The sequence below is a fragment of the Callorhinus ursinus genome, unplaced genomic scaffold (genome assembly GCF_003265705.2).
Source record: "Callorhinus ursinus isolate GAN/ISIS: 27379988/994484 unplaced genomic scaffold, GSC_fseal_2.0 scaffold13, whole genome shotgun sequence".
Taxonomy (NCBI): Eukaryota; Metazoa; Chordata; class Mammalia; order Carnivora; family Otariidae; genus Callorhinus; species Callorhinus ursinus.
Window position 1 is genome coordinate 50,347,431 of NW_027397075.1, and position 14,645 is coordinate 50,362,075.

Consider the following 14,645-nt stretch of genomic DNA (forward strand, 5'->3'; position numbering starts at 1 on the left):
TTTTTTCTAAAACAATCCCCAAAGGCAAAAAGGTGTGGTTGGGCATTCCACATACTAAGTGAGACGCTTGTTTACTCAACCTTGTTTTAGGGTCATTGATCATTGAAATAACTCAGTGACCTCACTACCCTGAAAGAGAAAGAATCATTGTTTCCTTAGAAATAATGATATTTAATTTGCTATTTCTAAGAGGAAAGGAATGCTCAGAGTGACAGTAATTAAAGTTCCTTAATCTCATCTTTTAAAATCATATCACACCATTTACATATTCAGGCTCTGTTCAGTTTCCATCTGAGGTCATGTCTCCTCACCATTTTCTATGCCTCCTGTCAATTCAAGTTTATGGTCTTTCTTTTCATAATCAGGGGTGTGGTAATCAGGTATGAACAGAGGAGACTGTTCATGGTAGGTAGGAAACCATTTTCTCCTTTGTTCTTGAATTACTCTCTGTGTGCCCCTGTTTGTAAATATAAAGAACCAAGCAATGAACAAGTCAAATTGGAAACCTTGGCCTTTAGAAAATGCTTTCTTGATTTGATCTCATTTCCCAGCAAAGAAATTGGTGGTACCATTTCAGAAGTAAATGAGGTTTGATTGCAGAGAGATTTGTCTTTAGAACATCTTTACCCAGATACTATTTTTCTTTATCAGAATGTTTAAAGGTTGACTTCCCTGCTTGTCACAGAACCCCTTCATCTGAGCATAAACTTTTCTCTTTCAGTGTGCTATCCCAGTGGATTTAAGTCTAAGCATGGGAAATATAAGATGGGGGGATACTTTCTGAAATGCATTGCTTTTACAGAGAACTACCATTCACCCTCCAGAAGAACCAGAGATTCCAACTTTTCCCTTTCATTATAAAACCCCCAAATAAGATTTTTAGTCTAAAGAAAATCATTAAACCTTTTATATTGTCACCGATAAAGAGGTAAAGCTTACTAATTTTTAACTTCCTTAGCATTTTCTCTCTAAATGAGGAACAGATTGTGGAAGGAAAAATTTGATAATCATAGTTGGTTGCTAGCTGCTTTGTTAGCACAATCTATTCCTAGGATTTTATGAGATCTGGCTTACAAAGCACTGAGTGATAAATGATTCAATATTTAACCATGATTTACCTGTACCATGTGGAAGAAAATTATGCTGATGGGGCTGAAATCACAGGAACAGAGATTTTTCCATCCCATAGAACGTGTCAACATAGTGTTGAGTGTGAATCACTCACTCGGGACATAAAGTGTTCTTTTTAGGATCCAGGATTACACCTCAATATAAATGGCTGATAGAAGCAAACAAAATGAGCCCCGTGCACTACCTGGTGACATGCGGTAATAAAGATCAGTGGTGAGGGATGGAAGGGCTCCCCAGCCATCTCGAGATGTCACAGAAGTCGTTTTTAAACTCTGTGGGTGGTAGGAGCCTGGAAAATAGAGGGACATTAGACCATATGGAAATCGATACAGCTCCTTGAAAGGAAAGATGAGAAGCAGCTTACCGCTTTAAGGGAATGACTCACCGAGAGACCATGATCCCTGGGTCTCTCCCCAAAGCCTCACTACCTATATATTTACTTGAAAGTTTACTTCATCTAAATTAATGAGCTCCAATCTGTTACAACCTAGGACATTTCAGCCAGAGACTACACTTGTGCAGACATCGGAACGGGGATACCGACGCAGAGTTGACTCAAATTAGAACACGTGGTCAACAGACTAATACGGTATTTACATTACTATATCTCCGATGCTAAAGAAGGCACACCAGCGCAACTAAAACTGGGAAAAGCTTTATATTCAGGATGAGAAGGGGAGTAGATAGTCCATCTCGCAGGGGAAAAGTTGTGTTTTGCTAGACAATAAACTTCCTGTGCAGGATCACCTATGGTTTGGTCACTAGTGTATCCCTTATTCCTTCTGCCCCTGCTGGCCCAAAGTCAATTTGAAATAATGCTATTTTGGTCTGGCTTCTTGGAGAACAGAACGTTTCAGATGCAGTATACATTTTGGAAGAGAGGTAACTTGAGGGGAAAAAATCATAAAACAGGAAGTGGTGTAGGCAAAATAGGATTGTGCAGCTGGAGAAGCTGCTAGGCTGGGAAGGAGGTCCCGGGGTCCACTTTCCATTCTCATTATATTAATCTTCAAACCTTGGAAAGTCTGACTGGGCTACTACTCCGACTTAAGGCCAGGCTACTATCCTGTGTCTTATTAGCCTGATGCATCTCTGGCCAAAAGCAAAATCTGGCTTTGCTTTATCCCTTTTCTATAAATTCCCATCAAGTTAACCAGATTTGTAGTCACAGCCAATAAATATACCATACACTGGCCTTTCTCAAGGCCCAAGGCATTTTACTTGTGTCCAGGCCAAGAAGTAAAATGAGATTTCAAGCCCCTTAAACTGATTCTGGGTCTTGCAGTTAGGCTGACAAATGACATTATTCTTGTAGAATCCGGCAAGTGCCAAAGTCCTTATCCTCAAAATCTGATGGCTTTGGATATAGATAAAAGGCTGAGTTTCCTAAAGGTGATGAGACCAATAGAACCCAAAATGTCCTGTTGCCATTGTCTTAGGCTTATTTGGGGCAATTTTTCTTAAACTTTGTGAGGTGGCCGACAGCTTGAAAATCATAGTGCTCTTTGCGTTAACACTATGAAATATGGATGTATTTAATTCCAGTATTTGAACTAGGGACAATTTTACTGGCAGAAAATGACTCTATTATAGGTATGCGACATAAAATGTCGATGCAAAAAACCGACTCTTGAGGGAGGCACGATCTGTTGTTTCTGAGTTTTGCCATTAATATTCATTTGCTGCTTGTTCATTTGTTTTGTTGTCTGCCTCACAGACAAGCAGTGGAAACCACCAAAGATTTAAGAAAAATTTATGGGAGGAAAATTTAAAATTGAAAACGTTCTATCCATTAAGTTATTGTTTCCTCTAAATTGGCAAGACTGACATTATTCAGTTTCAGCAGTGAAAAATCTTGGATCAGCATGTGGAACACTGATAATCTTTGAGAGAGTGGTTTGAAAATTACAGATGGGAATTGGTACGATACAGGTTCAACATTTGAAACTCAGGATCAGGCACACCCAGGTTTGAGTCCTCTATCTATCAGTTACTACCTGTGTGACTGTGGGCATGTCACTTAACGTTTCTTTGCTATACTTTTTTCCTCTGTGGAATGGTTATAATTGTTCACATCTGAGAATTATGTAAGTGAGATAGTATCTCATTAAGGATGCTTTGATTATAAGCAAATACATTTTGGGGAAATACAGGAAAAGTAATTTATTGGAAGGATATCGGGGCTTTAGAATGTCCACAGGAGCCTGCAGAATCAGGCATGGGGATGGGGTTGAACCAAAGCAGCTCTAAAGACTCAGAGACTGAAACGATAGCAAAAATTTTGTAACAAAAAACTAGTCTGAGCATGCTCAGTCAAACGGAATTGACCCACCACTGTCAGTCTCTTTGGCTCTCTGATCATGTTTGAAGTATCAGAGAGGAAACATTTAATTGTCCCAGATTGGGTCACTGAGGTCATTTCTTATTCAGGAGTAAGGAGCACCACTGATTACAATTACTCTACCTGGCAATAGTCAGTGAGGTAAAGGCATGCCAATGAAGAGAAATGGGATACTGTTGAAAAGGAGAAGTGAATGCCAGATATTTTAAAACAAAAATGTCTTCCTTTGTTCCCCAGCTTTATTGAGGTCTGATTGACAAATAGCATTGTCGTATATTTAAAGTGTACAATGTGATATGATATACATATACATCGTGAAAGAAGTCCCACAACTGAGTTAATTAAGACATCCATCCACCTTACATATTTACTTTTTTTCCCCTTTTTCCTTCAGTGAGAACACTGAAGTTCTACTCTCTTCACAATTTCAATTATACGTATAGTATTATCAGTTATAGTCACCATAAAACAAAATGTCTTCTATAGATGAAGTATGGAGAGTGCCTGATACATAGTAGATACACAGTACATGGCATTTAATCTACTTTCTTACCTCATTGAAGGCAATCAGATGGTTCACACTAGGTGGAGCTTACCTGGGATTCTAGATGTTAGTTGGCACTCTTTGGGTATTAGCCCAGTAAATTTTAAGAATGGGAGAAGCCCAGATCTCTGTGGTCTTCCATCTCCCTGGAATGAGACATGATTCACTCATGAAAGGGCTTCAAGAGGAATCCACGAGTTTCTAAAGATGCATTTTCTCAAGTCTGGGGCCCACTCAGGTAGCTAAAATAGAGTAACTCTGCCCAATTCACTATCTTAGTGATCTCTAAGGACTTGTGACTACATACATCACTGTTTCCAAGATATACTTGAGATCAACATTTGGAAGCATTATAAAAGAAAATTAGTTCTGTGATCACACTGCCATTCCCCCGAATTGTGCATCCTTTGATAGATCTTTTCAGGATAAGCATTGTCAGAGACCTCTTTTTATCAATTTATTGCAATCTACAAATATCCCAGAGAGTTTGGCAAATCTGAACCAAGAGAGTCTGATAATTCCATTGTTTCTACAAAATTCACTTTGTGGACATATTTTCATTGCTGGCTAGACTCTAAAATCTTCCTTTTATCCCTCTTTCACTTCTTGCACAACTTGGTTATTTTATTTGATAAACCACAGTCCAGTTTTATTCTTATATATGTTTGTAATTTAAGGAGAACTTTCTAACTTGGGTCTTTTGAAACTCCAAGAACTTGCACTCTGATGTCAACATTTTAAAACAGATAACCCGCATTTCCCCCCAGTTATAATTCAGGTAATAATGTGGGGGGACACTCTTTGTACTGGACTATACTTCTACCCCATTTCACCTTTGTGACCAGATTCACTGTATCACCTCTGGAGTCCTTCATTAAATTATCAGGACTCTACTGCATTTAGGATTGATTTGATAGGGGAGTTGGAGGCCATCAGAGCTACAGGGTCTGTATCACCAGCTTTCTTTTTCCTTTTTTCCTTCTTAAGTCAAAAAATGACTTTGGTTTGTCACAGCCTGACCCATCTATTCAGAAGTTTCTTCCATTAACTCTTTTAATAGTCCCTTCTCCAGGGCTCTGACGAGATTAAAGTTATTTTCCCCCTAGAGGCGGGAGAGCTCCTGCCTTTCGCCATAATTCACTGGCTCCAGCTAATGGGCAGGAAAGGGGGAGGGGGAGGTTATTGCTAGACTAGACCACGCTTTGCAGTGACCGTGGGGTTACTGAAGAGGTGAAATAGTGGGCGTTCTTCTTTTCTTCTTAGGTCTTTGTTAGAATGCTTATTTTTGTCTTGCCATTCACTCTAGTCTATATAAGGGGTGCTGGGAGACACCCAGTCCTTTCATATTTCTTTCCCATACTTCTGGCTGAGGCCTGAACTCCCACAGTTAGTGATTCATTCTTTCAATTTACAGTTTTAGATTTTCTAAAAATTTTTAGTAGAATAGCATATTGAGTCTTATGAGTCATTAGCATCTCATAAGAAATTTATTTCACACTTACTAGATAACAGAATTTGAGCCAGAAAGATGAAAAGAGTCAGGGTATAAAGAGTACCTGGATTCGTGGGAAAAGATGTGTCAGAAAAGCCCGGAAGTTGATAGCATCACTAAGAAAGCTTTTGACAAACTTTAGGATGTTTAACCCAGAGCCGGCTGATATCTATCCCCCATATTCAAATATTGTCTGGATTCATAAGAGACACAGATACCTATTTTCTATTTCTTAGAATTAAAATATTTACCAATCACTTTCAGGAAAGTGTGTCGTCTTCCTTTTTAAAAAAATATATTTGTACACCCTCTCTAATCTCTTTTTCTTGGCATAACTGGGGAGGAGATTATGAGGAATGTTTCTAAAGGAGAAGTGATAGACACCACCAGATCACAGATAACATCAGAAGTCTGAAGGAATTAAAAACCAAGTGAAGTGAATTATGTTTCCAGCCATGTTTTAATCCCTAGTCCTGGGCTTGCCCTCCTGGCATAAAAAACTAGAAAAAAATTTTTAAAAAAATATGAAACAACTGTTTTCAGACATTAGATAAAAAGCAGCACAAGACCATGATCCCTGGGGGAGAGGGGCAGTAAACAACCCAGTTGAGCCCTACAATTACCTTGGCTTTTTGCTTGGAGGCATTTTCTGGACCACAATGTAGAGATGGGAACACACGCAGAGAACAATCATCTGGCTGAGATGAAGACACAGCAATTGTACTTTGATGAGGACGAGGAGACTTAAATTTGTTGAACAGAGTACCAGATTGGAGGCAGCTACACAGAGAAAGAATCCTAGAAACCAGCATAGTAGTTCCTGTAGGAACCAGTAGGAGCTGGTTGATGAATACTAAGTTATGTACTTGTTGGGTAAGACTGCAAGGCTGAGCAAAGAACAAATACCATGAAAAAACAAAACAAAACAAAACCCAATTGAGTAGCTACAAGATGAATATTCTCAAAAAGAAAACTAGGATATGTTCAAGTTTCAATCTGTCAGATTAGAGAGAACCCAGAGGGTCACACTTTAATAGTAGAGATATAAACTAAAGTGAAAGCTACTCTACACACAACAAAGTTTAAAATTCTTACTTTGAAAGGATTAAGAGGACCCCATGTAATTTAATTGCCTGCACAAACAAAACTTAATTCTCTTTAAAGGAAGGCAACAAAATCAGTATTCAAAAATATAACATTTACAATGCCAAGCATCCAGTAAAAAATAACCAGATATGGAAAAAAAATAAAGGCAGAACAATGACCCATAATTAAGAGAAAAACCAATCAATAGAAATAGATACAGAAATGATAGAAAGAACAGATAAAGAGCTATTCTAAACATAAAATAGCTATCATAAGTATATTCAAGGACTTAAAGAATAATAAGAACATAATAAGGAGGGAAATGAAAGACATAAAAATAAATCAAATGGAATTTCTAGAGCTCAACAACAGTATCTAGAACTAAAAACTAACTGAATGGATAGCAGATTGTACATTGCAGGAGAAAATATCAATGAACTTGAAAATACAACAATAAAAGGTGTCTAAATAGACGTTGTGAAAAAATATCAAATAGTATAATGTATGTAGTTGGAATCTTAGAAGGAGGAGAGAGTAGAGAAAATAAATATATTTGAATGAATAAGTTAAATTTTTCCCCAAGTTTGATAAAAGCTGTACACTTCCAGATATAAAAAGCCTAACAAAACTCAAGCAGGATAAACAAGAAACCATATCACAGGGCATTGTAATGAAATTACTGAAAACCAATGATAAAGAAAAATTTAAAAAGCACCTAAGAGGAAAAAAAGATACATTACATGCAGGACAATAAAACAAACAAAACCTACAGACTTCCCATAAAACATAATGTAAGTAAAAAATATCTTTACAGTTCTGAAAGAACAAAAACAAAGACAAAATGTCAAGTTCTCAGGGGTGACTAACTGGCTCATTTGGTGGAGTATGTGACTCTTAATCTTGGGGTTGTAAGTTCAAGCCCCATGTTGGGTGTATGGCTTACGTAAAAAAAATTCCAAAAAAGTATTAAAAAAAAAAAGTCAACCTCTCAACATAGAAATCTAAAATCAATGAATATACCTAGGGTAAAAGGAGAAGAATGGAAAAAGTATACAAAGCAAACTAGAATCATAGGAAATTGCAGTGGCTGCATAAATAAAAGACAAAGTAGATTTGAGGACATGAAATGTTTTTGTGGACAAAATAAGATATATTTTTTAAAGATTTTATTTTATTTATTTATTTGAGAGAGAGAGAATGAGAGATAGAGAGCACGAGAGAGAAGAGGGTCAGAGGGAGAAGCAGACTCCCCGCTGAGCAGGGAGCCCGATGCGGGACTCGATCCCGGGACCCCAGGAACATGACCTGAGCCGAAGGCAGTCGCTTAACCAACTGAGCCATCCTGATAAAAGGGTCAGTCAATCAAAGAGGAAAGCATACTAATCCTAAATATGACTGGAAAACTTGACATAACTATACCCAACTTACCTAACTATAATTGGAGATTCCTATACACCTCACTTGGCAATTGATAAACGAAGTCAAAAGAAAATTGGGATAATAAGAGTAGAGAAAACTTGAACATCATTATATCAACTACCTTAATTTAATTGACACTTATATATACAAAAATGAAAGCATATATATATCTTTTAAAGTGCACATAAATAGTCGCCAAAACAGACCATACTCAGGACAAGAACCAGTCTTAATATATTTAAATCAATTGAAGTCATTCAGGGTATATTCTCTGACTACAATATAATTAAATTGGAAATAAATTTAAAAATATATTTCTAGGAAATCACTTAAAATTTGGAAAATTAGCAATAGACGTCTAAATACTTTATGTGTCAAGGAAGAAATCACAGAGGCAATTAGGAAATATTTTGAACTTAATAATAATAAAGTCACAATATATTACAATTTGTGGGAACGCCTAAAACAGTACTTAGAGGGAAAACATAAAATGTTCACGTTAGGAAAGAAGTCTCTAAAAATCAATGATCTCCTGTAAAAGCTAAAAAAAAGAACAAATTATCTCAAAGTCAGTAGAAGAAAGAAAATAAAAATAATATTTGAAATAAATGAAATAGAGAGCAAAAACTAGAAAACAATCCATAAAGCCAAAAGTTGGTTCTTTGAAAACTTAAAATTATTAAATATCTTGCTAGAATGACTAGGAAAAGGAAAATTGCCAATACTGGAAATAAATGAAGATATATCACTACAGATTCTCCAAACATTAAAAAGATAATCAAGTGTAAATTTTTCACTTAATAAATTTTGAGCTTTTCCCCATGGGGGAAAAAAAAATCAGAAAATATTAGAACAACTTTATGTCGATAAATTAAGTTAGATGAAACGGAAAAAATCCTTTAAGGGATTATATTACCAAAAATGATACAAGAAGAAAGAGAATACCTGAAAAGCCCTACATCTATTAAATATATTGAATTCATAATTTAAAACTTTTCTACAGGGAACACTCTAGGCCCAAATTATCGAATTATATCAAATATCTGAGGTAGAAATAATACCAATCCAACACAAATTAATTCAGAAAAGACTTTCAAACTGAACTATGAAGCCAATATTATTTTTATACCAAAGCTGAACAAAGACATCACAAGAGAAAACTAAGACCAATATCCCTTCTAAACAGAGATGTAAATATTCTTAACAAAATAGTAGCAAACTGAGTCCACAATATATAAAAGGGATTATAAGTTAAGAAATGAGATTTATGCCAGGAATGTAAGGTTGGTTTAGCTGAGAAAAATTTAAAAGAACCTAACAGATGAAGAGCTATGTTATATTTATGGACTAGAAGACTCAATATTGTTCAGATGTCAATCTCCCCAAGTTGAAGTATAAATTCATATCAATTTTATTCAACATTCCCACCAGGCTTTTTAAATAACAGTTTATGAGCTTATTCTAATATTTATATGGATATAAAAATTCTAGGTGATTCAAACCATTTGTAAAAGGAATAAAATTTTAGGACTCACAGTATATGATTTTCAGACTCACTGTAAAGGTGTAGTCTTTGAGACAGAGTGATTGATATAAGTATAGAGACATAGACCAGTAAAATAGAATCTAGAATCTAGAAATAGATTTAAAAATAAATGATCAATTTGTTTTTGACCAAGCTGCCAAGGTATATCAATAAGAAAAGAATAACGCTTTCAACAAATGGTGCTGGAGCAATTAGATATCTCCAAAGAAAAACAAACAACAGCACTGAACCCCAAACCTTACCCCTCACCATATGCAAAAACAATTCAAAATGGATTATAAGCCTAAATAAAAATACTACAACTATAAAAATTCTAGGGAAAATGCATAGGAAAAATATCTGTAATTTGGGATAGGCAAATATTTCTTAGACAAGGCACAGAAATCTTGAAACATAAAAGAAAAAAATAATAATAGTTTGGACTTCATCAGAATTTTAAATTTCTGCTCTTTGAAAGATGCCATTGAGAAAATTATAAGGAAAAAAAAAGGCAAACCTTACAAGGGGAAAATATATTTATAGCACATACATTGGACAAAGGACTTGTATCCAGAATAAATAAAGAACTCTTACAGTTTAAGAAAAAAATGCCACAATTCAAAAAAAGTGAAATGTTTGACCAAACACTTCACAAAGGAAGATATAATAATGGCAAATAGGCACATTCAAAGATGCTTGACACCATTTGGTATCAGGAAAATACAAACTTTTTTTAAGATTTTATTTTTATTTATGAGAGAAATAGAGGGAGGAGCAGGGGGAGGACCAGAGGGAGAGGGACAAGCAGACTCCATGCTGAGCATGGAACCTGATGTGGGAGCCATCTCAGGACTCTGAAATCATGATCTGAGGCAAAACCAAGAGTTGGAGGCTTAACCAACTGTGCCACTGAAGCACCCCAGGAAAATACAAATGTAAACAGTGCTACAAATATATACCTACCAAAGTTAAAAAGATAAAGCTAAAACATTATGTTGAACAAGAGAAGGTACATACAAAAGAATAAATGCCATGTGATTAGATGGTTTAGATAACAAAGGGGCACAAGGGAAAATTTGAGGGGTTAAGGAAATATGATCTACAAGGATTGGCAGGGTGATTACACAAGTCTGTATATTTGTCAAAACTCACTAAATTGTATGTTTTAAATTGATGCATTTCATTATTGGTAAATGGTATCTCATTAAGTTTTATTTCAAAATTAACAAGAACACATGGGCAGGAGGAAAGGGCTTTCAAAGACTTTTTATTCCTCAGTTTAGGCATGTCCTTAATTTGTTGGTCCTGAGGCAAGAGTATAAACAGAGAATCCTGTATGTCTGAAGATTTAGGAAGTATCATATTGAGATAAAAACTCTTACATAAAATATGTTCTTAACCTCATACCTTCACTCAAATGCCTGAATTATGACCTGGAAGCCAGATTTGAGCTTAGTATTCTAGGACCCCATAACCTGGAGACTGTCATAGAGACTTTAGCTTTTAGTCCATCCCAATTCTCTTTCTATTTACCTATGCTCCACATTATCTACATGGACATCTCAACTTCTACGTCCAAATTCTGTCCATACGGCCAACAAACCACTGCCTATTGGCCATTCCTATGGGGTAGCACCCTAAGAGTGTAGTCGGAAAGTTAGACCCAGGAAAAGGCACACACAGGCCCTGAATAGTGGCTTGGGTCATTTGGGTGGGAAATTACATTCTCACAATGTGATCTACGAGGGGCATGGGATCCAGTTGAGCACTAGTTCTAGTCCCAGGGACTACTTGTCTGAAGGGGGATCATGGCTGGATGACAAGCAGAAGAGGGCCTCTAATGCAGGGTTCCAGCCAGGGCCTAGACCCCTCCCTCCCTAGCTTGAGAGCAGAATTGATCAAAAGACAATATGAAATATGAAATATTCTTGCCAGGAAACTATCATCAGACTTCTCCCTCCTCATTTTTAAAATAAAGGACGGAAGAAGCAGAGGTAGAAGAAATAAACCTCATGTAGCCACTGTATAATTGGAGCTTAAAATACCAAACTGGAAGAGAAGGTAAGGTTCAGATGGGGAAAGAATAGGTAAGTATGTTTAGGGCAAGAGGCTATTCAGGTTCTAGGTATAGGGCAGAATGCAGGCATTGCTGTTTTTGAGTTCAACACCTAAAACTGTGTGGATGCCGCAGCAATTATATCAAGAGTTCAAAATTTAGGAGTCTCAGTACATAGAAAAGAATAATTCTTCCTTCCAATCCTCCTTTTATCTTCTTTCTTCCTTTCCTTCCTCCCTCCCTCCTTCCTTCCTTCCAACTATGTATTGATATGAATCAATTTGGCACAAGTCTCTGTAGCTGAGCAAAGCAATGTAACCCATGGTACCTATTCCTGAAGGAATCTACAAACCAGTTGGTGAAATAAGATATAAACATGTGAAAAATAAGTCAACCAAGGCATATTATGATGCAATGTATTATTGGCTGTAAGATCCTAGAATAGGGGGATCAGTGTGAATTAGCACAGTTAGAAAGTACCTGATATTCAAGTCGATCAGTAAATTGAGTTGGGAAAGCTGAGTAAAGATTATGGAATTGGGGACAAGAGATACTCTCAGGAGGAAATGGCATCAACAAAGACTCGATTATGGGAGTAAACATGGCAGGTTTTAGGAAAGAGGAATAGATCAGTCCAGCTATAGATGAATATGCAAATAAAAGAAAAGGCCTAGGTTTTGAAGCTAGAAACTTGAACATAAATTTGGAAAGTTAGGTTGGGGACAGATTATAGGAAATACAGTCCTATAGTAAACATGCAGTCACCAACACTGAAAACATCTGGTATACTTGAAAGCTTACAAAATTTTTACCCATACATTATCTAAGCTGATCTTTATGAACTTTGGAGGATATTTTGCAAATGAGAAAAAAAATGTCTCAAAGAAGAAAGTGACTTGCATAGGTTTACAATGCTAGCCATGGTGGAGTCAGGACTCAAACCTGGGTGTCTGGGCCTTAATACTTAAACTCTTACCTTGTTGGGATGTCTGGGTGGCTCAGTTGGTTAAGCGTCTGCCTTCAGCTCAGGTCATGATCCCGGGGTCCTGGGATCGAGTCCCGCATCGGGCTCCTTGCTCCGCAGGGAGTCTGCTTCTCTCTCTGCCCCTCCCCCTGCTTGTGCTCTCTCTCTCTCTCTCTCACAAAAAAATAAATAAAATCTTAAAAAAACCAAAACAACACTTACCTTATTAAATATGACCTCCTACATAACATAGGCCCTAGTTACTCTCAGTAATGACAATTTCATCTTTTATAGGGCACTCCATCTGTGTGTTTGTCTTGTTTTCTCCACTGGGTTATAACTGTCTTGAGGGTCGGAAGTGTATCTTTCACTTATTTTCAGTCTTCCACAGAGCAAAGCATAGTCCTGGACTCAGAGGGGATATTCAATAAATTAATTAGGAATGAATGGATGAATGAATGAATGAATGAATGCATCACGTAATGAGTTGAAATACAGGAAGAGACTGGAACAAACTGCACATTAGAGTCACCTAGTTGAGTATCTAAATATACTAATGCCTAGGATGCATACCAGAGATTTCTTGTTTGTGTTGGATTCTTCCACACATGGCAAAGGTTACCATCTAGGCTTCCCTTAGGCCTTCCCCAGCCAAAGTTAGATCACCATATAAGTGCATTTGAAATGGGGGCTACACATTTTCTTTAAATGGAGATATGGGGAACTCAATTCTTTTAGGACAGAAATAGATCGTATATAATTTCAATAAATTAAACAAAAACGAACAAGGCTTCTGTAGCTAAAGGTGTCAGGTTTTGGGATGAGTGAGCTCATGACAGGTCTGGAAAATGTAAGAGGGATGACTTCTTTTTCCTCTTGCCTTTGTAATATTTCCAGTAACTGTGCCATTAAACTCCTTAGATAACATTAAACATTATTTAACAGAGAGCCCCAATGAACAATGACGTGAGAGGCTCCTATCTGGACCATCCACACACTATGCATACCAAACAGGCACGTTGGTGTTCATCCCAGGATCTCTGCCTGGTACACAGGGAGAGAAAACAGGAGAGCAAGGAACTGAGACAGAGGGAAAGGGGAAGTGTGAATTTCCAGATGACAATGTGAGTGAGCTAGTTTTCCTTAAGCCCCTCCAACTTCATTCTCTGAATATTCCTGCCCTTGTGTGGTTCTTACAGGTTTGGAAACAGAGTGCAAAGGCCTGACAGTAACAGCTGTTAAAGACTCCCTGCAGATGAAAATGAAAGCGAAACTAGCATGCACATGTGAAAGGGATTATCAACCAAATGTGTTGATTTTATCCCTGGGTCTTTGCTGCAAAAAATATATGTTTCTTGAATAATAATGATGTCTTCCACTCCCATCATGCCTTTCCTTCTAGGACTCCAAGAGATTCTATTTTGTCATTTGTCCACTTATGGGGAAGAAGGGAAGAAAGAGTATAAATATTTCCTAGGGTGACCAACCATCTCAGTTTGACTGGTTTTAGTACAGAGATTCGGTCTCATGGCATCCCCGGAAAGGGCAAACTGAAACGGTGGTCAACAGAATGTTTTATGTGAGATTTCTGAATTCTACTGTGACACAGTTCCCTGGATTAGGGGTAAGAGGACCTTTTATTGTTTTTTAAACTTGTGTGACATAAATAAGGTATATTTGTTAAAGAAAAATTAGGAAGTGTGTGTGTATGTGTGTAGAGAGAGAAAGTGTGTATATTTATATACATGCATACATGCATGCATACACATGCACCCACACGCACTGCTTTATCTGTTTTTCATTCTTCATGTAACTTAGCATGAACATCTTTTCAAGACTATACTGTATTTATAGCTATAATTATTTTTTAAAGCTGCATGGTGTTTCACTGTAAAACTATTCTATGCTGTATTTAGCCAATCTCCAACGTTTGTCTCCATAAAGATACACACACAAACCAGATTTTTGCTTTTAAAAATAGAGCTGTGAATAACACCATTATCATATATAATTGAAGATTTTCTGATTACGCTTTGGTGATGTCAGTGTCTGCATAGCTTATCCTTCCAAAATCCCAGCTATCTTTT